Source organism: Daucus carota, chromosome 2 (assembly GCF_001625215.2).
Source record: "Daucus carota subsp. sativus chromosome 2, DH1 v3.0, whole genome shotgun sequence".
Lineage (NCBI taxonomy): Eukaryota > Viridiplantae > Streptophyta > Magnoliopsida > Apiales > Apiaceae > Daucus > Daucus carota.
The window spans coordinates 58,054,758-58,078,319 of record NC_030382.2 but is presented as its reverse complement, the minus strand read 5'-3'; the positions used below and the strand labels follow the sequence as shown (position 1 = coordinate 58,078,319).

At 35.7% G+C, this 23,562-nt stretch overlaps 1 non-coding gene across 1 annotated transcript; it reads left to right on the top strand.

Moving 5' to 3' along the window:
• Window positions 1-1,182: 1,182 nt before the first annotated feature.
• LOC108207885 (uncharacterized) lies at window positions 1,183-19,523 on the top strand. The gene is made up of 24 exons (XR_010288664.1): window positions 1,183-1,437; window positions 1,761-3,875; window positions 3,974-4,294; window positions 4,376-4,462; window positions 4,534-5,121; window positions 5,217-5,381; window positions 5,469-5,763; window positions 5,912-6,126; window positions 6,207-6,512; window positions 6,611-6,674; window positions 6,905-7,144; window positions 10,765-10,874; window positions 11,664-11,803; window positions 13,705-13,847; window positions 14,439-15,886; window positions 16,070-16,390; window positions 16,470-16,556; window positions 16,699-17,283; window positions 17,370-17,534; window positions 17,612-17,906; window positions 18,054-18,268; window positions 18,355-18,660; window positions 18,762-19,146; window positions 19,232-19,523. It is a non-coding gene; the product is annotated as an uncharacterized LOC108207885 (transcript).
• The last annotated feature ends 4,039 nt before the right edge of the window (window positions 19,524-23,562 follow it).

The window sequence follows — 23,562 nt, the reverse complement described above, 5'->3', positions numbered from 1 at the left end:
TTATTATAATAATTGATAACTATAATAAATTGCTATTTTTGAAATATAGGGGGTGTTTGGCTGAAGCCCTAGCTTCTCGATTTATAAGTCGAGAAGCACTTATTTGTACCGTTTGTGTAAAAAGTCGAGAAGGACTTATAAAAAGTTAGGAGTGCTAGCTTTTGTTTCACGACTTCTATTTATTTCTCAAACACTTTAATTACTTATAAGTCTTAATTTGCTTCTCATTTCTACTTCAATTCTTTTTTTTTTTTAAGCAAGAATCACTTATTTTAAGTTCAGCCAAACGGTCCCGTAATTCATCCGGCCAATCAACCATATATCTCATGAACTAAGCAACTTTTAATAGGGTATCATATTTATCCCGTCCATGATCCAACTAATGCCAAGATGATTAAAAAAGATTTTCTTTTAAAAAATTATAGTTTAGTCAGTATTTTACACAATAACAAGGCAATATTATTAGAGAAGATGTCCCTAAATAAAAATACTTTCACACTTTTTAATCAGGTTTCTGACCGGCTTAACAAACATAGAAACAAAATTCAATTCTATACGAATGATATGCATTGTCGGGATTGGTCCAAGATTCGGTTTTCGTCGGGTATCAATCCAAGAAAGTGATAACGCCTTTCAAAATTTGAACTCTAGTGATTAATAATGTGTTTGTCCCATCGTTTGTGCATATTTTCCTCTTGGCATATTTGCAATCAACAACGCATGTTTGGTCATGGCAAAATTATAATTGAACTTTAACGAATGTGTGGGAGGTACTTGACATAGACCCTTATGACAAAATTATAATTAAATTTTTTGTTGAAAAATAGATGTCGAATGTTAATTTTTAGCTGAAAAATTATTTTTCAAAAGAAAAAAAAGACGAAAAAAGCTGATTTTTAGTTTTTGGGAAGCCGTCAGAGATTTATTATTAAACCTCAACAAAAATTTTATTTTTTATATTATAACTCAAAATAAGCAAATTTCAAAAAAAAAAACAAGACATTATCTCTAATTTCTAAAACATCGATTTTTTTATGAGAATTTTTCCTAACAGTGCAATAATTTTTAAAGTCAAGCCCAAATAGACGTTGTATAAATTATTTTCCGATAAGTTAAATATATATCTATATATAAGTTATATATTCAAGAAATTTGTATATAATATATTATCTACTCTCATTTCTCACCTTCCAATGCTGCAGCGCATGAAAACAACTGTGATACAAGGTTGTTGAGCTATGATCTCAGCTTTTACATGTCTTGTGTGACCATCAATAATCAACATATTATACAACTTTTTATGAAGATCAAACTTCAAGAATCCTAGGTTTCTTTGCTATATAAATACTAAAATAGATGCCCATACTGCTGGATCATAGTTCAACTCTCAAGAATCATCCTTCTCCCTCAGCATTTGCTTCAGAACTATCATAGAAGGTAATTTTATAAGTTCTTTCACACATACACACAGTGTGTGCATGGTGGTTCTGTTTAGATTGCTTTTTATTGGATAGTTCTTAGAGTTAAAATTGGTTACTTGTAAAAGAACATGTATGAATGTTTTGCTTTTATTAGATGATCCAATTCTGTATACTAAGTGTTTGATGACTTGAATTCTTGAAGTGATGGAAGTAATTTTTGAAGTATTTTGCAGTGTTAAATGTTTGCTAGAATGCTTTGCCAAAGCCAAAACTATTGTTTATTCTCTACAAAGTTATTTGCCTTTGAACTAATTACTTGCAATTTTGCTTATGATCAAGTTACTGCAACAGGCTTGCGTGTCTGTGCATTTTATTGGTGCATAAACAGTGCTTATTTGGAAAGAACTCGTTGATATGAATGCAGATCTCTGGACAAGTATATGCACATATGAAGTTGGAAGATGCAACTCTGGTTTTGTAGACATTTTTAGTGCAAATTCATGTGTCAGTCACATCTTTGTCATCTTTTTAAATATACTTCTCTTCATAAGTTATCTCACTGTCATCCTGTATAAATCATCGCGGAGTGATATTGTAGTTTCCCAATCACGTCAAGGCTACGTGCCACTGGCATTATGGTCATTCGTTTTGAACTGTGGCATTGGCTTGCTTTATTCTGGTCTAGGAATTGCAATCATTACTCAAAAAATCAGTTCAGAAAGCACCCTCTTACCACTACATCAGTGGCTAGTGGTGTTCTTCCAAGGTTTCATAATGGTGATTCTTGGTACTTTTAGTTTCAGAAAGCAACAATATGCACCTGATATTGCGTTGAAGCTTTTATCAGCTCTCTTTGTACTCTATGCTGCATTCATCAGCATCTCATCAGGCTGGGAAGTCATTGCCTACAGCAAAGCATCCTTGAAAAGCGTTCTTGATGTGTTAACTATGCCTGGAGCAATTTTATTTTTCTTATGTGTTTTAGCAGAACTAAAACATGCAAACACTGAAACTGGCATCGACAAAGCTACTCTTTATACACCTTTGCAAGGTGAAGGGGCCGGTGCTGGAAATAAAATCAGCGAGGATGAAAATGTTACTCCTTTTAGTTCTGCAGGAATTTTGAGTAGAATGTCCTTCTGGTGGTTAAACCCAATACTGAAGAAGGGTAAAGTGAAAGTTTTTGAGGACAGAGACCTACCAAAATTACGGCATACAGATCGCGTGGAAACCTGTTACTCCTTGTTTATGGAGCATCTGACTGCACAGACAGAAAAAAGAACTTCTGGATCTCCTCCAGTTTTGTCAAGTATATTTATCTGGCAGCGGAAAGCTATCCTACTGTCGGGTCTTTTTGCATTAACCAAGGTACTTGCACTTGCTACCGGCCCCCTTCTACTTAAAGCTTTCATTCAGGTTGCTCAAGGCAAAGAAGCATTTAAGTACGAGGGATATGCACTGGCTGCTGGCTTATTTCTGGCCAAATGTTTGGAATCACTGTCAGAGAGACAATGGAACTTTCGTACTAGATTAATTGGACTTCAAGTCAGATCTACGTTATCTGCTGCTATTTACCAGAAGCAACTTAGACTTTCAAATGCTGCTAAAGTATTTCATTCTCCAGGCCAAGTAATAAATTATGTCATAGTAGATGCTTATAGAATTGGTGAATTTCCGTACTATTTTCATCAGATGTGGGCAACAAGTCTTCAATTATCTCTAGCGCTTCTTATCTTTTACTATTCTGTAGGCAAAGCAACGATAGCAGCTTTATTTGCAGTAATTTTGATAGTGTTGGGAAATTCTCCAATGGCCAAGCTGCAACACAAGTATCTGACAGAACTCATGGTAACACGAGACAGAAGGCTCAGGGCTATTACAGAGGCAGTGACAAACATGAAAATATTGAAGTTGTATGCTTGGGAGACACACTTTAGGACCGTTATACAAGGATTGAGGAAAGAAGAAGCAAGGTGGATATCTGCGGTCCTGTCTCAAAGAGGCTATTATTTAGCTCTCTTTTGGTCATCCACAATCGTAATAACAATAGTTACTTTCTGGGCGTGCTATTTCATGAATATTCCTCTAGATACTAGCACTGTATTTACGTTTTTGGCAGCAGTCCGTATCATTCAAGAGCCTATTAGGGTTTTACCTGATGTTGCCGGCATTTTCATTGAAGCAAAGGTTTCTTTAGCTCGCATTGCAAAGTTTCTTGAGGAACCTGAACTGCAAAAAAGAAGTGCAAAAAGTCACTTCAAGTATATTGAAAAGTCTATAGTGGTTAGAGGAGCAAGTTTTTCCTGGGATATCAATTCTTCCAAAGCCACATTGGAAAATATAGATATAAATATAAAACCTGGTGAAAAGGTAGCGATATGTGGAGAAGTTGGCTCAGGTAAATCAACCCTCTTAGCTGCAATTCTCAGAGAAGTTCCAAGCATTAAGGGCACGGTGAGTCTCAAATGTCGATTCTTCCAAATGTCGAAGTATTTTTAGTTATCTCAAATATCAGTGAACATAATCTTAGTCAAAAACATATGTTTTTCCAGGTCCAGGTCTATGGAAAGATAGCTTATGTTGCTCAGACAGCATGGATACAAACAGGCACCATACAAGAGAACATACTCTTCGGGTCATTAATGGATCAAGAAAAGTACCAAGACGTACTAAAAAGATGTTCACTTGTACAGGACCTGGAAATTCTTCCTTCTGGTGATCAAACAGTAATAGGGGAAAGAGGTGTTAATCTCAGTGGTGGGCAGAAGCAGCGGGTTCAACTTGCCCGTGCACTATATCAAGATGCAGACACATACCTTCTTGATGATCCATTCAGCGCAGTTGATGCACATACTGCAACCAGTTTATTTAATGTGATCACAGTTCTAAATCATTTTCATATCCTGTTTTAAGAACGCTTTTCTTTGTTTACAGAATAAATATGATTTGTGCAGGAGTATGTCATGGGAGCATTATTAGAGAAAACTGTTTTGCTCGTGACACACCAAGTCGACTTCCTTCCTGTATTCGATGTTGTTCTGGTTAGTAGTTTAACAACCTGAAAATCTTTCTATTTATGGAATTCTTTTCTCAGTAAAATATATCTTGGCAGCTGATGTCTGAGGGAAAAATCCTTCAAGCTGATAATTACCATCATTTACTGGCCCATAGTCCTGAATTTCAAAACCTTCTCATTGCACACAATGACACTACCAATTTAGAGAAGCGGACTACTTATGGTTCTCAACAAAGACCTAGAATTTCCAGCCAAGAGATCCAAAATATTGATGCTAAAGATGAGTTAATAGAAGGTTCAGGAGACCAGCTTATAGAAAAAGAACAGAAAGAGACCGGAGACACTGGTCTAAAACCATACATCCAATACTTGAAGCAAAACCAGGGATTCTTATACCTCTCAGTATCAGTTGTATTTCATATGGTATTCATAGTTGGTCAATTACTACAAGGTGTCTGGTTGGCTGCTGAACTACAGAATCCTGATATAAGCACCTTTTTACTGAACTGGATATACACTGTTATTGGGTGTGTGATGTCACTTGGCTTACTCTTTAGATCTTATGCAGTAGTTGTACTAGGTACTAAGGCATCAGAGTCTATTTTTTCAAAGGTTATATTCTCCGTTTTTCGAGCCCCTATGTCCTACTTTGACTCGACACCTGTTGGAAGGATATTAAGCCGGGTAAGGATCTTCAGATGATTCATATTTATAATAAAACATAAAACGTTTAGTCATGATAATTATGTTTAGGACTTACATATCCATTACTTCAATAGGTGTCTTCTGATCTCAGTATCGTGGACCTCGATTTGGCAATGAAATTTACCATGGCGATTGGAACAACAATGAACACGTATCTCAGCTTTGGAATATTGTCTGTACTTACGTGGCCTATCTTATTTCTCATCATTCCCACAGTTTATATATCCAAAGTTTTACAGGTAATTTTATAAAGCTGCTAAGAAATGTGAATGTCCTTTAGTATCTAGACATTTAGAAGTAATCATGGTTTTTTTTAAAACAAGCAGAAATTTTACCTGGCTTCTGCTAATGAGTTGATGCGTATTGATGGCACAACAAAGTCTTCAGTTGCAAGCCATCTTGCTGAGTCCATTGCTGGTGCAGTGACTATCAGAGCATTTGAAGAAGAAGATCGATTCATTTCACAGAACTTTGATCTTATTGATGCCAACTCAAATCCTTATTTCCACAGTTTCTCAGCAAATGAGTGGTTGATACAACGTCTAGAAATATTATGTGCTGTTATTGTCTCATTCTCAGCACTTGGCATGACTCTGATGCCTCTTGAAGCTTCTAAATCAGGTTTGTTATCACAACTGATCTTCCAAACATTTTTCTCATGTTACTTGTCATTTTTATACTTGAAAATGTCTTCAATGTAAGTTAGCATCTAAAGGATAAGAAATCTTTTTGGAACAAAGTGGTTCAGCTGCCTATTTTCTGTTGGCAGGATATGTTGGAATGGCATTATCATATGCACTTTCCTTGAATGTGTTCCTCGTATATTCTGTACAGATGCAGAGCATGTTATCAAATTCCATCATTTCTGTGGAGAGATTAGAACAGTACATGCACATTCGTAGTGAAGCCCCTGAAACGATAGATGAAAACCAGCCTCCACCTAACTGGCCGAGTGTTGGGAGAGTAGAGATCAGCAATCTAAAGGTCTTGTTCATCTTTTTACTTTGTCATAAAATCTTATGCAAAAACACTCTACTGTATAATGAAAATTCTTAATTACGCAGGTCAAATACCAGCCAAATGCCCCTTTAGTTCTGCGTGGAATTAGTTGCATTTTTGAAGGAGGGCATAGTATTGGCATAGTTGGAAGGACTGGTAGTGGGAAAACAACTTTGATAAGTGCATTATTTCGCCTTGTAGAACCTACTGAAGGCAAGATTATAATAGATGACATAGAAATCTCCACAATTGGGCTTCATGACCTTAGATCACAGCTTGGCATCATTCCACAAGATCCGACACTTTTCAGTGGTTCTGTGAGATATAACATAGACCCCTTAGCAGAACATACTGATATTGAAATTTGGCAGGTATAGTTTCTCCCGTTATTAATGTGAAAATTTAATGTGTCAAAAATCCTTCAATATACTGATACCAGTTTGTGCAACTATCAACCATGTGATGTAAGGTCCTTGAGAAATGTCACCTTCGGGATGCTGTTCAAGAGAAAGAAGAAGGGCTAAACTCATTGGGTAAGAAAGCAATCGTACAGATAAAAAAGACTTCATTTTTTCTTCTATATATTTTGTAGCAATTAAGTTTTATAACCTTGTCGTGGGGGTGGGGTATGAGTCTTTGCGCCTAAGATACCCATGAACCGCGGAGTCTCAACCTTTAGAAGCAGCTAGATATACAATATGCATGTCTAAACACATGTTGCTGTGTTTTTTAAGCGTGTTACTAACTTGAACACGAATGGCAGTTGCTCAAGATGGTTCAAACTGGAGCATGGGGCAGAGACAATTGTTTTGCTTGGCACGGGCACTGCTAAAGAGGAGGAAGATCCTAGTTCTGGATGAAGCAACTGCATCAATCGACAATGCAACAGATACCATAATACAGAGAACCATAAGGACAGAGTTTGCAACCTGCACTGTAATAACAGTGGCTCACAGAATACCAACTGTGATCGACTGCACAATGGTGCTGTCAATGAAAAACGGTGAGTACTACACGTTTATTGTACATCATCATATCTGCAAATTATCCGCAAATATTGTAGCAGAAAGTTGCAGGCCAACAAAATTTGTGTATATGCAGTGATTCTTTTTATGAAATGCAGGAGAGATGGTGGAGTATGATGAACCTAATAAACTGTTGAATCGGGAGGGCTCGCTGTTCAGGAAGCTAGTTGAGGAATACTGGTCTTATTCGACGAATGATCCAAATTAGCTAATTTTGCTGTAAAAACATAAAAAGCGAAAAAATCAGATTGTTGTATAAATATTCAATTTTATGAATATAATAAAGGTGATCAAATTATTTTTGTCTTCCTTGTGTACCGCATTGAGTTATTACATTACATAGAATAATTTTATGATTTATTTTTAAAATATTCTATTTCTTTTTGTCAAAAAAAAAAAAATATTCTATTTCTTAATAAATATTTAATTATCACATTTTTATTCAGGATAAAAAAATAAAAAATAATTAATGAAATTATATTTAATAAAAATTTAAAATACGTGTTAAGCTCCCTCTACCGTTACGATTCATCGGGATGGAGAAAGTATCATATTAAGAAAATATTGATAAACTAATAAATATGTAATAATATGTAATATTTTCTTTCAAAGAATATTATATTATTATTAATAAATTTCATTTTGCATCTAGTATTTTAGGATGATTTTTGATTTGATCTCAGATTTTCGGTATCTCACAATTTGCACCCAATTAATCTTTTCCCATCCAAACCAACGTTTAAATTCAACAGAGTGAAGTTTAACAAAATGGAGAACAAGAAGCCCGCAGTTCTACCTCAAAAGCAGCCTCAACTCAACCACCTCCAAGATCAAGAAACAAGAACTCATCGTGGCATTTCATCGAGCATCTGGCCGGCACTCCTACAAACCCTCCAAATCAGAGTCCAAAAAAAAATAAACTCCCGTCTCCCTCTCGACGGTTCAATAACAACATCGGGTGAACGAGTAGTATCAAGCTCCGTCTCAATCGGCTGCTTCGAAAAGACGAGCTCTTACTCAAAACAAGCAATCAACTAGACCATTGTGAGAGACCGGAAACTTGGAGTACAAACTGAAATATTTTTAAAATATTGAGACCAAACTGAAAAACCACCCTAAGATACCAGGTGCAAAGAGGAATTTACTCTATTATTATTGTACTTCTTATCGTGTGAAATATGTTTTACCAACTCCATAAAGAGAAATATTTCTTCAGACCCCAAGACACAACTAATACTGCAGATGCAACTGCTGCTGCAAGATCATACATAAAACATGCATGGCCTACCTGGCCACGTCATGCAATATCGATGCAATATCGATGCAATATGTCATTAAATTTTTGTGGCTGGAGAATCTGCTGGATCATACTTCAACTCTCAAGAATCTTCCCTTCTTCCTCCGTGTGATATCTGCATTTGCTTCAAGTTGATCATAGAAGGTGTGTGTTCTTTCCTCAATTACTTGTGTGTTCATCACGTACACAGATAAAGACAAGACGGGTGCGTGAGTGTGTCATAATTGAAAAAACAAAGGCTTAGACTGCTATTGTTCTTGTAGGCATGATGGTTTTCTGATCATGGTTTTGTATTTGTAAGTTGAAATTTACTGACTTGTACAAGCTTGTGTACGAAATATGATAGTTTGCTTCGGAAGCAGGGGCGGATCTAGGATTGTAGGAGTTAGGGTATTTTTACAGCAAATTTTCGAAAAACATTGATATATTTTCCAATTTTCTGAGACAAATTCTATGATTTTGTAAAAATTTAGAATGGGACTTCTTACTAGATCCGCCATGTTTGGTGGTATAATTTCTTGATTTATGATATTTCAAAGATTAATTTTCGAAAACCATGGCCGTAATGGAAACAACCTCTTTACTCTTGGGAGTACATAGTCCAGATTTTTAGGCATCAGTGGCCAGTGGTGTTTTCTTGGGGTTCCAAGCCTCTGTCAACTCTCATCTTAATTTGACCAGGAGCTATTATAATCTTTCTTATGTGTTTTTGTGGAACTTAAAATATACAGAAATGGAAACAAGAATTAAGGAAGACACCCTCTATACACCTTTGTTAGGTGAAGAGGCTGGAGATGACATAAAAATCAACGAGGTTGAAATTGTTACTCCTTTTAGTAATGCAGGAATTCTGAGTATAATGTCCTTCTGGTGGTTGAACCCCCTACTGAAGAAGGGTAAAGTTAAAGTTTTGGAGGACAATGATCTTCCAAAATTAAAGCATGAAGATCGTGCAGAGACGTGTTACTCCAAGTTTATGCAGCAGCTGACAGCACAGACCAAAAAAGGAACTTCTGGTCCTCTTCCAATTTTATCAACTATATTTATCTGGCAGCTTAAAGCAATCTTAGTGTCCGGTCTTTTTGCATTGATCAAGGTAATTACACTTGCTTCTGGTCCTGTGCTACTTAAAGCATGCTAGTGACTAAAATCGAAAAAATGGCAATGATTTTCAGGGGCAAGGCTTTCTTTTTATTGTTGCACTTGTCGTTGGATTCATTTTCGCATTCCGATGATTCGGAAACCACTGGAGTTGAGAAGAGAGAAATGAGGATGAAGAAGATGCAGATGAGCTTAATGAGCTTAGTAGCCATTAGAGCAGTCGAATAGCCACTCAAGTCAGTGTGATCAGATAAGTTGATTAGTACAAACTTATCTCAAAGTACAACTACTAATCAACTAATCTGATCACACTGACTTGACGGGCTATTTGAATGCTCTAATGGCTACTAAGCTCATTAAGCTCATCTGCATCTTCTTCATCCTCATTTCTCTCTTGTCAACTCTGGTGGTTTCCGAATCATCGGAATGCGAGGATGAATCTAACGACAAGTGCAACAATAAGCAGAAAACCTTGCCCCTAAAATCATTGCCATTTTTCCGATTTTAGTCACTAGCATGATTGGAGTGTCATTACCAACTTGCTTCTGGTCCTCTGCTTAGTGTACTAAGGGCACGGTGAGTCACAAATGATTTCTCCTCCTAGATATTAAAATTATAATATAAATCAGAAGTCACACACATTCTCAAAGATGTTCTTGCAGAATTTGACTAACATATAAATCTCAATTTATAAACATGCAGCTTTGCAATGTGTTTTCTCACGGGTTCAACTGAAATGAGTACTTCTGAATTTTATAGGTCCAGGTGGATGGAATAACTTATGGATCAAGAAAAGTACCATAAAGTACTAAAAAGATGTTCACTTGTACAGGACCTGGAAATTCTTCCAAGTGGTGATCAGACAGTAATTGGAGCCTGGGACAATGTCAGTTATTTTGCCTGGGACGGGCATTATTAAAGAGTAGGAAGATACTAGTTTCTTGATAAAGCAACTGCATCAATCGACAATGCAACAGATACCATAATACAGAGAACCATAAGGATAGAGTTTGCAAGCTGCACCGTAATAACAGTGGCTCACAGAATACCAACTATGATCGACTGCAGAATGGTGCTGTATGAAAAACGGTGGGCACTACACGTTTATTGTACATCATCATATCTGAAAATTATGCGCTAAATATTGTATCAGAAAGTTGCAGGCCAACAACATTCAGTGATTCTTTCTATGAAATGCAGGAGAGATGGTGGAGTACGATGAACCTAATAAACTGTTGAATCGGGAGGGTTCGCTGTTCAGGAAGCTAGTTGAGGAATACTGCTCTTATTCTGGTGACCACAATCAACATTAACCATACAGTATGTTGATCAGAGATGCAGGCGTGTGTAGCTAGATTTAACTAATAGAAGGGTAAAAATTCATTTCTGCAAGTGCTCAGTACTCTGTTAAGTACCAGGATGATCCAACGAATGATCCAATTTAGCTAGGTTTGCTGTAAAAACATAAAAAGCGATCAAATTCATTAACATTGTATTATATTTCGTATAGCATGAAATATGATTTTTACCAACTCCGAATACAAAAATAAAAATAAAATCTTAAGATAAAGATACATGGCGCACCACAAAATAAGACATCAAGACTTGCCAACTACCCCCAACTACTGCAATACAATATTCAGCTATATTCTCATCTTACAGTGTAAGACTTACACATGTGTTATGTGCACCAACACTCTATAATAAAAAATAGCTGCTTAGATTTAATCGGTCAAATTTAGCCGGTTTTTCTTGTAGTGATTGGCAAAGGCGGAACCACGGGGGCTAGCCCCGACTGAGAAAAAAAATAATAAGTATAACTTATTTATTTTTAGTTTTTTAGCCCGGGGACAAATTTAAAAATGATTATATATATAAAAAATAGCCCACTTAACATGGTGGTTTACATCGAGAAGGCCATATTTAAAGACATAGACGATGAAGTTATCTTACAACGCTATCAAAATATGCAAAATCGTAGAATTCAGTTGTCATCCATTCCTTCCTCAAAAAACGGCAGTAAAGATGTTACCACTTAACCAATTAAGATATGCATATTTACTTTTAATTTTTTTGCTGAAATTTTAATAATAATTTAGCCCGGGGTCGAAATTAATCCTGGTTCCGCCAGTGGTGATCGGTACTTGGTAGTGTATGAATATGATGATCACTACATGCTAGGTTATTGTGTGGAGATGGTGGAGTATAATGATCCTAATAAACTGTTAAACAAAGGAAGGTTCGCTTTTCAGGAAGCTAGTTCAGGAATACTGCAGAACTTATTCTGGCGGCATCAACCAACATTAACCGTATGATCCTGTTCAGTATGGTGGGATCACATCGGCCGGTTAATTTTGTCGAATAAATCAGATTGTTGTAAAGATATTCAATTTTATGAATATAATAAAGGTGATCAAATTAATTTTTTTTTCTTGTCTGTACCGCATTGAGTTATTACATTGACCTAGAATAACTTTATGATTTATTTTTAAAATATTCTGTTTCTTAATAAATATTTAAATATCACATTTGTATTCAGGATAAAAAATCAAAAATTAATTAATAATTAATTTTTATAAGAATTTAAAATACGTGTTGAGCTCCCTCTACTATTTACCAATTTATTTGGGACCGAGGAAGTATCATATTAAAAAAATATAGATAAACTAATAAATATTAAATAATATGTAATATATACTATTTTCTTTCAAAGAATATCATATTATTATGAATAAATTCCATTATACATGCAGTATTTTAGGATCATTTTTCGATTTGACTCAATGTCCAAGACATTTCAGTTTGCACCTCCAAATTTTCAGTATCTCACAAATTACCCCCAGTTAAACCATTTCCATCTAAATCACCGTTAAATTAAACTGAGTGAAGTTTAACAAAACGGAGAAGTAGAAATTTCAAAATCAAAAGAAACCGCCACTGAAACCAAGCAGACACAGTATAATTCAAGAAGCCAGCACAGTCCCTCACACTCATCGTAAAATTTCCGGAATCGACCCTAACATCACAGACATTCTTCCAGTCTTCCGCTTCAGCTCACTCAAAGGCCAAAACGACGGGCTAAAATGCAAACTACGAGCCCTCAGAAGTTCTACGATTACTCCCAAAATGCAAACACGCATTCCACGTCGAATGTCTCGATACATGGCTAGACGCTCACTCGACTTGCCCATTCTGTCGCCACCGAGTCGAGCCCGAAGACGTCCTCTTAATCGAGCACAACAAACCCACAATTCTCCCTCAAAAGCAGCCCCACCTCAACCACCTCCAAGATCAACAACTCATTGTGGCATTTCATCGAGCACCTGGCCGGCGCTCCTAGGAAAAAGGCAACCCTCCAAATCAGAGTCCAAAAACAAATAAACTCCCGTCTCTCCCTCGACAGTTCAATAACATCGGGTAAACGAGTAGTACCAAGCTCCGTCTCAATCGGCTGCTTCGAAAAGATGAGCTCTTACTCAAAACAAGCAATCAACTGGACCGTCGTCTCCACCGCCGCATCATAGTCTCATTTCCGACGTCAGTATATAAAGAGGAGGACATGACCCTTGAAATTGTGTATGTTTTATTCCACCCCTCCACTCCATTAAATTTAACGTTGGTTTGGATGTAAAAGGGTCACCTCACCTGGGTGCAAATTGTGAGAGACCGGAAACTTGGAGTACAAACTGAAATATTTTTAAAATATTGAGACCAAACTGAAAAACCACCCTAAGATACCAGGTGCAAAGAGGAATTTACTCTATTATTATTATACTTGGTATCGTGTGAAATATGTTTTACCAACTCCATAAAGAGAAATATTTCTTCAGACCCCGAGACACAACTACTACTGCAATTGCATGATTGCCGATTTTAACTTTGATTTGAAATTGAAATCGTCTTCAATCTAGTGATAAAAGTTGAACATGTGTCCTGGTTTGTGTGAATGTTGTTTTAGTTATAGAAAAAGGTTAAATTATGATAAGTTAGATTAAAGGTTCGATTCTTGCTCAATGAATGAGATAAAACATGCATGGCCTACCTGGCTACATCATGTAATATCGATGCTCCTTTGTTCACATTAAAAGGCCCAGAAATAGAGTAATTACAAAACCTTATCATTGTCTAGCTAGAGTAATAATTGATTGCATTGCTCAGTGAGAATTTAATACATATTAAATTTTTGTGGTTGGAGAATCTGCTGGATCATACTTCAAACTCTCAAGAATCTTCCCTTCTTCCTCTGTATGATATCTGCATTTGCTTCAAGTCGATCGTAGAAGGTGTGTGTTCTTTCCTCATTTACTTTTGTTTTCATCATGTACACAGATAAAGACAAGATGGGTGCGTGAATGTGTCATAATTGAAAAAACGAAGGTGCTAGTGCTCTTGTGTGCATGATGTTTTTTTGATCATGGTTTTGTATTTGTAAGTTGAAATTTACTCACTTCAGTGACTTGTACAAGCTTGTGTAAGAAATATGATAGTTTGCTACGGTGGCAGGGGTGGATCAAGGATTGTAGGACTTGGGGTATTTTTAGGGATACCAAGCAAATTTCCGTACACCACTAGTATATTTTCAAATTTTCTGAGACCAAGATTTTGTAAAATTTGGAATGGTGCTTTTTACTAGATCCGCCCCTGTTTGGTGGGATAAATTTCTCGATTTATGACATTTCAAAGATTAATTTGTTGAAAACCATGGTCATAATGGAAAAAACCTCTTTACTCTTGGGAGTACATAGTCCAGATTTTTGGCATCAGTGCCTAGTGGTGTTATCTTAGGGTTTCAAGCCTCTGTCAGCTCTCTTCTTAATTTAACCAGGAGCTATTATATCTTTCTTATGTGTTTTTGTGGAACTTCAAATATGCAGAAATTGAAACAAGAATGAAAGAAGGCGCCCTCTATACACCTTTGCGAGGTGCAGAGGCTGGAGATGACATAAAAATCAACAAGGTCGAAAATGTTACTCCTTTCAGTAACGCAGGAATTCTGAGTATAATGTCCTTCTGGTGGTTGAATCCGCTACTGAAGAAGGGTAAAGTTAAAGTTTTGGAGGACAGTGATCTTCCGAAATTAAAGCATGAAGATCGTGCAGAGACGTGTTACTCCAAGTTTATGGAGCAGCTGACAGCGCAGACCAAAAAAGGAATTTCTGGTCCTCTTCCAATTTTATCAACTATACTTATCTGGCAGCTTAAAGCAATCTCAGTGTCCGGTCTTTTTGCATTGATCAAGGTAATTTCACTTGCTTCTGGTCCTCTGCTACTTAAAGCTTTCATTCAGGTTGCTCAAGGGAAGGAGGCTTTTAAATACGAGGGCTATGCCTTAGCTGCAGGCTTATTTTTGGTCAAAGGTATGGAATCACTTTCTGAAAGACAATGGAACTTTCAAACAAGACTGATTGGAGTCCAAGTAAGATCTATGCTCACTGCAGCAATTTACCAGAAGCAACTTAGACTATCAACTGCTGCTAAAGCATCTCATTCTCCGGGCCAGATACTGAATTATGTCATAGTAGATGCTTATAGAATTGGTGAATTTCCATATTTTTTTCATCGGATATGGGCAACAAGTCTGCAATTATGTCTTGCTCTTCTTGTCATTTACTATACTGTAGGCAAAGCGACAATTGCAGCTCTACTAGCAGTGATTTTAATAATAGTCGGAAATTCTCCAATGGTTAAATTGCAACACAGGTACCTGACAAAACTCATGGTAACACAAGACATAAGGCTCAAGGCCATCACGGAGGCAGTGACAAACATGAAAGTACTGAAGTTGTATGGTTGGGAGACCCACTTTAGACATGTTGTAGAAGGATTGAGGAAAGAAGAAGAAAGGTGGTTGTCCGCAATTCTGACACAAAGAGGCTATTACCTAGCACTCTTTTGGTCATCCCCTCTCGTAATTACAGTAGTAACTTTCTGGGCATGCTATCTGATGGGAGTTCCTCTAGATACTAGCAACGTGTTTACATTTCTTGCAACAATCCGTATTGTCCAAGAGCATATTAGGCTTTTACCTGATGTTGTAGGAAGTTTCATTGAAGCAAAGGTTGCATTAACTCGTATCCAGCAGTTCCTTGAGGAATCTGAATTGCAAAAAAGAAGTGAAGGTCATTGCAAGGTAATTGCACAGTCTATATTAATTAAAGAAGCAAGTTTATCATGGGATATCAATTCCTCAAAGCTCACTCTGGAGAATATAAATTTGAATATACAATCTGGCGAGAAGGTTGCAATTTGCGGAGAAGTTGGCTCAGGTAAATCAACCCTTTTAGCTGCAATTCTTGGAGAAGTTTCATGCACTAAGGGCACGGTGAGTCACAAATGATTTCTCCTCCTAAATATTAAAATTATAATATAAATCAGAAGTAACACACATTCTCAAAGATGTTCCTGCAGAATTTGACTAACATATAAATCTCAATTTATAAACATGCAGCTTTGCAATGTGTTTTCTCACCGGTTCAACTGAAATGAGTACTTCTGAATTTTATAGGTCCAGGTGGATGGAAAGGTAGCTTATGTTGCTCAGACAGCATGGATCCAAACAGGCACTATACAAGAGAATATACTCTTCGGGTCATCTATGGATCAAGAAAAGTACCATAAAGTACTAAAAAGATGTTCACTTGTACAGGACCTGCAAATTCTTCCATGTGGTGATCAGACAGTAATAGGGGAAAGAGGTGTTAACCTCAGCGGTGGGCAGAAACAGCGGGTTCAACTTGCTCGTGCACTATATCAAGATGCAGATATATACCTTCTTGATGATCCATTTAGCGCTGTGGATGCACATACTGCAACCAGCTTATTTAATGTGACCTATGTTTTAAGCTAATTTCAGTTCCATTTCAAAGATTTTCCTTTGTTTTATGGACAAATTTTGATTTTTGCAGGAGTATGTCATGGGAGCATTATCAGAAAAAACGGTTATGCTTGTCACCCACCAAGTTGACTTCCTCCCTGTTTTTGATATTATTCTGGTTAGTAATTTTAATCAAAACATGAGATATTGTTTTCCCTTTTACAGTAGAGAAGAATGAGGGATTATTAATGTCTTTCATTTTTCGAATCCATTTAATAGTGATACATATTCAGAAAATAAGAAGCAATTGTTTTTGGCAGCTAATGTCTGAAGGGAAAATCCTGCAAGCTGATAAGTACCAGCAGTTAGTTCATAGTCCAGATTTTCAAAATCTTTTGATTGTGAAAAGTGATGCTACCAATCCGGAAGGACGAATGAGTTATAGTTCTCCACAAAGTCCTACAGTTTCCAACCAAGAGATACAAGAAATTGATGTTGAAGAAGAGCTTCACAAAGGGCTGGGAGACCAGTTGATTGAAAAAGAGCAGAAAGAGACCGGAGACCGCGGTCTAAAACCTTACAAACAATACTTAAAGCAAAACCAGGGATTCTTATACCTTTCACTATCAGTCATATTCCATATGTTATTCATAGTTGGTCAATTAGGTCAAGGTGTTTGGTTGGCTGCTGAACTTCAAAATCCCGCTATAAGCATTGTCATACTAAATGCAGTATACACTGGGATTGGGTGTGTAATGTCAGTGTGCCTACTTATAAGATCTTATGTAGTAGTTGAATTAAGTACTAAGGCGTCGGAATCTATTTTTTCCAAGGCAGTAGTGTCAATCTTTCGAGCACCTATGTCCTACTTTGATTCGACACCTGTTGGAAGGATACTGAGCCGGGTAAGGATATCTAAATTAGCCAAATTTACATTACAGTCGTGATAATACGATCATCATATGACTTACATATTTAATACTTTCAATAGTTATCTTCTGATCTGAGTATCATAGACCTTGAAGTGGCAATAAAATTTGCAACTGCAATCGGATCAGCATTGAACACGTGTCTCAGCTTTGGAATATTGGCTGTACTCACCTGGCCTATCTTATTTCTCATCATTCCCACAGTTTATATTACCATAGTTTTACAGGTAATTTTACAACACTGCTAAGAAATGTAAAATACTCTTTTAGAAAGAACTCAAGATTCTTGTAACTGAACTTGCAGAAATTCTACTTAGCTTCGGCTAATGAGTTGATGCGTATTAATGGCACGACAAAGTCTTCAGTTGCAAGCCAGCTTGCCGAGTCAATTGCTGGAGCGGTGACCATCAGAGCCTTTAAAGAAGAAAATAGGTTTATTTCTGAAAACTTCCGTCTTATTGATGCAAACTCAATTCCATACTTCCACAGTTTTTCAGCAAATGAGTGGTTGATACTACATCTGGAAGGATTATGTGCAGTTATCGTCTCATTCTCTGCACTTGGCATGACTTTGATGCCTCTTGGAGCTTCTAAATCAGGTTAGGTATCTTCTTTTATATTGCACAAATTTTTTTTCATGTTGGTGCAGCTCCATTTGTGAGCTTGAAAGTGTCTTGTTCAGTTTTATTGTCATCCGAGGACTAAAACAGAGCTAAGTGCGTCTATCACTTACTTATAAATTACAGGATATGTCGGGATGGCTCTATCATACGCCCTTTCAATGAATGAATTCCTTGTATATGCTATAAATATGCACTGCATGCTGTCAAATTTCATCATTTCCGTGGAGAGGCTAGAACAGTGCATGCACATTCCTAGTGAGGCCCCCGAAAAACTAGAAGATAACCGTCCTCCACTTAACTGGCCAGTTTCTGGGAGAGTAGAAATCAACAATCTAAAGGTATCAGTGTCTCTTTTGTGGTTTATTTTGTTCATAAATTTATGTTTGTAGATACTGGTACATAATGAAAAGTCTGAATTAAGCAGGTAAAATACCGACAAAATGCGCCTCTAGTTTTGCGTGGAATCAGTTGCATCTTTGAAGGAGGACATAGAATTGGAATTGTTGGCAGGACTGGTAGTGGGAAGACAACTTTGATAAGTGCCTTGTTTCGCCTTGTAGAACCTACGGCTGGAAAGATAATAATAGATGACATAGATATCTCTAAAATTGGGCTTCATGACCTCAGAACACAGCTTAGCATCATCCCACAAGATCCAACACTTTTCAGTGGTTCCGTCAGATATAACATAGACCCCCTCTTTGAGCATACTGATAGTGAAATTTGGCAGGTAAACTATTATCCAGTTGCTCATTCGGAGTCCAATCTTTGTTTTCATTTCCTATAAAAAAAATGACACTACTTTGTGTGTAACTATGTAATGCGAGGAAGGTTCTTGAGAAATGTCACCTCCGAGAGGCTGTTCAAGAGAAAGAAGAAGGGCTGAACTCCTTGGGTAAGAAAACAGTTCTGTAAAAAGCTAAGTAAAGAATATACATACCTCTGTGTTTGTTACTAACATAAAGATGAATGGCAGTTGTGGAGGACGGATCAAATTGGAGCCTGGGACAATGTCAGTTATTTTGCCTGGGACGGGCATTATTAAAGAGGAGGAAGATCCTAGTTCTTGATGAAGCAACAGCATCAATTGACAATGCAACAGACACTATAATACAGAAAACCATAAGGATGGAATTTGCAGGCTGCACCGTGATAACAGTGGCTCACAGAATACCAACTGTGATTGACTGCACAATGGTGCTTTCCATGAGAAATGGTAACTTTTTAAGCACATACATCAGTATGTAAGTGTTAGTCATGAAAATATTTGTTATAGTGATTTTTTGTTTTGGAAAATGCAGGAGAGATGGTGGAGTATGATGAGCCCAATAAATTGTTGAATCGGGATGGCTCGCTGTTCAGGAAGCTAGTTGAGGAATACTGGTCTTATTCTGGTGCCCACAAACAACATCAAACAATTTAAAGAATTTCAGGGTTGTAGAGTGATAACCAGAGCTATGGCTCAGAGAATACTTGCATGCATAACATATAGTACGGCTGTACGGGGCATTTGGATTGTGGGGGGAATGGGAAAGTGGGGCATGGGAATGGAGGCTATTAGGTTTGGTTACCCCAAAATTGGAATAAGATTCCCATTCCATATAATAATTTGCTTATTTAGTACTTTTTGGCGTTGCTGTTGCCGATAACAAGATTAGCTTTTCGCTGAAAAACAGCTGCAAAACTGTTTGGTAAATCTAAAAGTAACTTTTCCGATAACAACTTTTAGCTGAAAAGTTGTTTTTAGAAAAAACAGGTCCCCATGCTTTTGGAAAAAGCTGCTTTTTAGTTTTTGTAGAAAGCTGTTATAGATTTTATTATCAAACCTCATCAAAAACATTATTATTTTATATTATAACTAAAAATAAACAAATATCAAAAAGAATTACCAAACAGTTATCTGATTTTTACAACAGCACATTTTTTATCAGCACTTTTTCTGACAGCACAATAATTTTTAACAGCACTCCCAAACAGACCCTTAAACCTCTTGTGAAAACACCAACACGAGGTTCCCATTCTCTTGTTAACCGAACTCAATCTAGACAACCGGTATATTGCCACCAAATTCCATGCATGCATACATACACAACACAAGCAAATGCAGAGCATTGAGCAATAGGCACACCTGAAGATAAAACAAGGATTTGCTTACCCATGCTCTTTCTTTTTGCTCTGCTAAAACCTTTAATTAGGGTTGTCATTTTACTTTTGAGTGTATAACTTCGTCTCGGGCAATTAGCTAGGGTTTTTTCCTTTCTCATAAAAACGCTTTCATAAAATCCGATCGGATGATGAATTTCTTTTAAATTCGGGTTAGCTTGATATCCATTCGGGCAAGGACAATTTATGTTATTATCATTCTATAATAGCGTATTGCTGACATTATTGGCCATGTATTTATAAAACGTTACTTTGATATATATTACATTATGCTAAATATATTATTTTCCTTAAAATTAGTGATATTACAAGAAATTTGCATAAGAAGCTACTGCGAAAAGAGCCTGAGAATTTCTGATTTCTCCTTCGGTACAAAGTTACATGGATTGAGACATGAATTTCGTTCATTTCAACTCAATATATGCAAAGTAATTTAAAATTTATATCTCGAACAAAGAGTTCTTTGTTTATAATTTTTTTAAAAAAAATGCATGAGAGTTGGTGGAGTATACGATGAGCCTAATAAACTGTTAAGTAGGGAAGGTTCGCTGTTCAGGAAGTTAACTAAGGAATATTGGTCTTATTCAGGCGACATCAACCAACATTATAAATTGTTCAATTGGATCGCATCGGCTGGTTAATTTTGTCACATGACTGACGTCATTGTAAAAGATATTATTTTCATAAAACATACAAAGGGGGATCAAGTTGATATTTTTCGATTCGTTTAAGCCGACTTATAAAATTATACGAGTAGTAGTAACTTCTACTCCCTCCCTCCCTCCGATCAATATACTTATATAAAGGAGAAGCGAGGGGCGTGTAGGTGGCGCCTCTCACATCGCTCCATTCTATTTTTCTAATTTTCAGGATTTTTTGGATGAAAAATATTAAAAATTAGAATTACCTTCTTTAGTTTCGGGTATATTAGAAGCACGTTTCAAAATCTAATTTTGTTTTAAATTATTTATGGAATATAGTAGCTTGAACGTTTTAATCTGATTTTGTTTCAGATTATTTAATTATGGGAAAGACAGATTATTTATGGAATATAATAGCTTGAAAGTTTTAATCTGATTTTGTTTCAGATTATTTAATTATAGGAAAGAGTAGCACACAAGTCTCTCTGCACCTATAAATACCCCTATAGATTGTAGGGTTTTAGATCATCTAAACACAACCTCCTCTTTCTCAATACCACAACCCTAACTCTCTCTGGTGATAGTTCTATTGCTCGATTACCTATATAAAGGAGAAGTGAGGGGCATGTAGGTGGCGCCTCTCACATCGCTCCGTTCTATTTTTCTAATTTTCTGGATTTTTTGGATGAAAAATATTAAAAATTAGAACTACCTTCTTTAGTTTCGGGTATATTAGAAGCACGTTTCAAAATCTAATTTTGTTTTAAATTATTTATGGAATATAGTAGCTTAAAAGTTTTAATCTGAATTTGTTTCAGATTATTTAATTATGGGAAAAACAGATTATTTATGGAATATAATAGCTTGAAAGTTTTAATCTGATTTTGTTTCAAATTATTTAATTATAGGAAAGAGTAGCACACAAGTCTTTCTGCACCTATAAATACCCCTATAGATTGTAGGGTTTTAGATCATCTAAACACAACCTCCTCTCTCTCAATACCATAACCCTACCTCTCTCTGGTGATAGTTCTCTTGCTCGATTTCTAACTCGGAGGTGCCGTTCTTCTTCAACGATGAGTGAAGGTTGTTTATACAGTATTAAAAAAATAAAAGTTGTAGCAAGCAAAGGTAGTTATAGACCGTTATATTGGAGTCGACAAATCCAAACACGAGAAAAGAATGTAGTCTTGACATGATATTGATGGTTGATATTAATAAATTAACTATTAGTGATGTATGTTTGTTGGTTATTCTTTTATAATATTTGTTTTGTTCATCGGACATGTTTGTTGTTGTTAATTTTTATATGATTTACTTTGTATACATGAAAATATTATTCATGCATTATCTGTTTGCTCCGTTCAAGCAACTTTTAAGAGGGTAGTTATAGACTGCTATCTCGCAGATTTAATTAAGTTAGATGTTTTTATGCACAATCAATCCAAAAAAATTGGAGGAAGGTGACAATGTAAGAACATGATTATTTTTAAAAAAAACAAATAAAATTAAGATTCATTATGCTTTAAATTGTTAATTACGTGTACAAATTTATTTTCAATTTTTCACCATGAATTATAGTCCAATTTCGCAATTTTATATATTAGTATTGGTATTACATCAAGATTTTTATAATATAAGAATCATTAATATAATTTTTATAGGCCGCCGCAACGCGCGGTTTCTCAACTAGTTTATTATCAAATGAGTTGGACACGGAAGTTAAGAATTATGTATAAAGTAGAGAGAAAAGAGAAAGAAAAATGGATGAAGTAGTGGGACCTATTGATTTTTTGTGTATAAAAAGAAGATAGTGGAGTAAAAATAGTGTGAAATGGAAAGAAAAGTGGAGAAGTGGCGGGACCCATAGACTATTTTTGGTAAGTTTTGAAATGTAAACAATTGGGTGGGACACAAATGTAAAGAAATGGAAGGGACGAGAGTAATAATTTAGGGGTGACTTGTACAGTATAATTTAGAATGACTCAGGAGTCATTTGTTTTTTATTCACTAATGACACTAGTTGAATCGGTAGTTAAAAACTTAAAATACACAAATTTTCCTCTGAACCACCCTGCCTTTAAACTGTGTCCGAATGGTTCAAATATTTTGATCTTTACTTTTGTTACTCTTTTTAATTATTACAATATTATACTTATTTTACATTATATTATATATCTTTTAATTATTTAATTATTATGATTTTGTTTTAATTGTACAATACAATTAGTACATGAATATATACTATGAAACTTCATGAATCACAAAAATTTATATTAGTCGTAATAAGTAATTTATTATAAATATCATGAAATCTCTTTATTATTTTTCTGAATTTTATAGTTTGAAATCGTTATTGTGTATTCGTAAGTTTTTGTATTATTTTATTATAAATTACAAACTTCGTAATTATTCTACCAATTTTGTAAGAAAAGAAAAAGGTTGATATCATATAATTTTATTTATTATAATGAACACATTAAAGTATATTTTTATTGATTAAAATTTATTATTAATTTAGAATTATATCCGTGGGAACCATTCAACAATTTTTCATTCCATTTATGTAAATAATATATAAGTCAACTCCCAGCTTATAAGTCATATCAAGTCGAGACTAACTTATTTGTATTTTGAAATTTGATTTTAGAAAAATGTAAAGGACCATTCTAAAAATAATTTATAATATTTTGTTATTATGTTAATAATTATTATACTCAATAAGCCGTAAAAATCAAAAAATATATCCAAATAGATAAATTAAAAATTATTTTTCATTTATAAATAAAATAAGCCATGCAGCTCCTTATTGTGATAAGTGCTTAGTT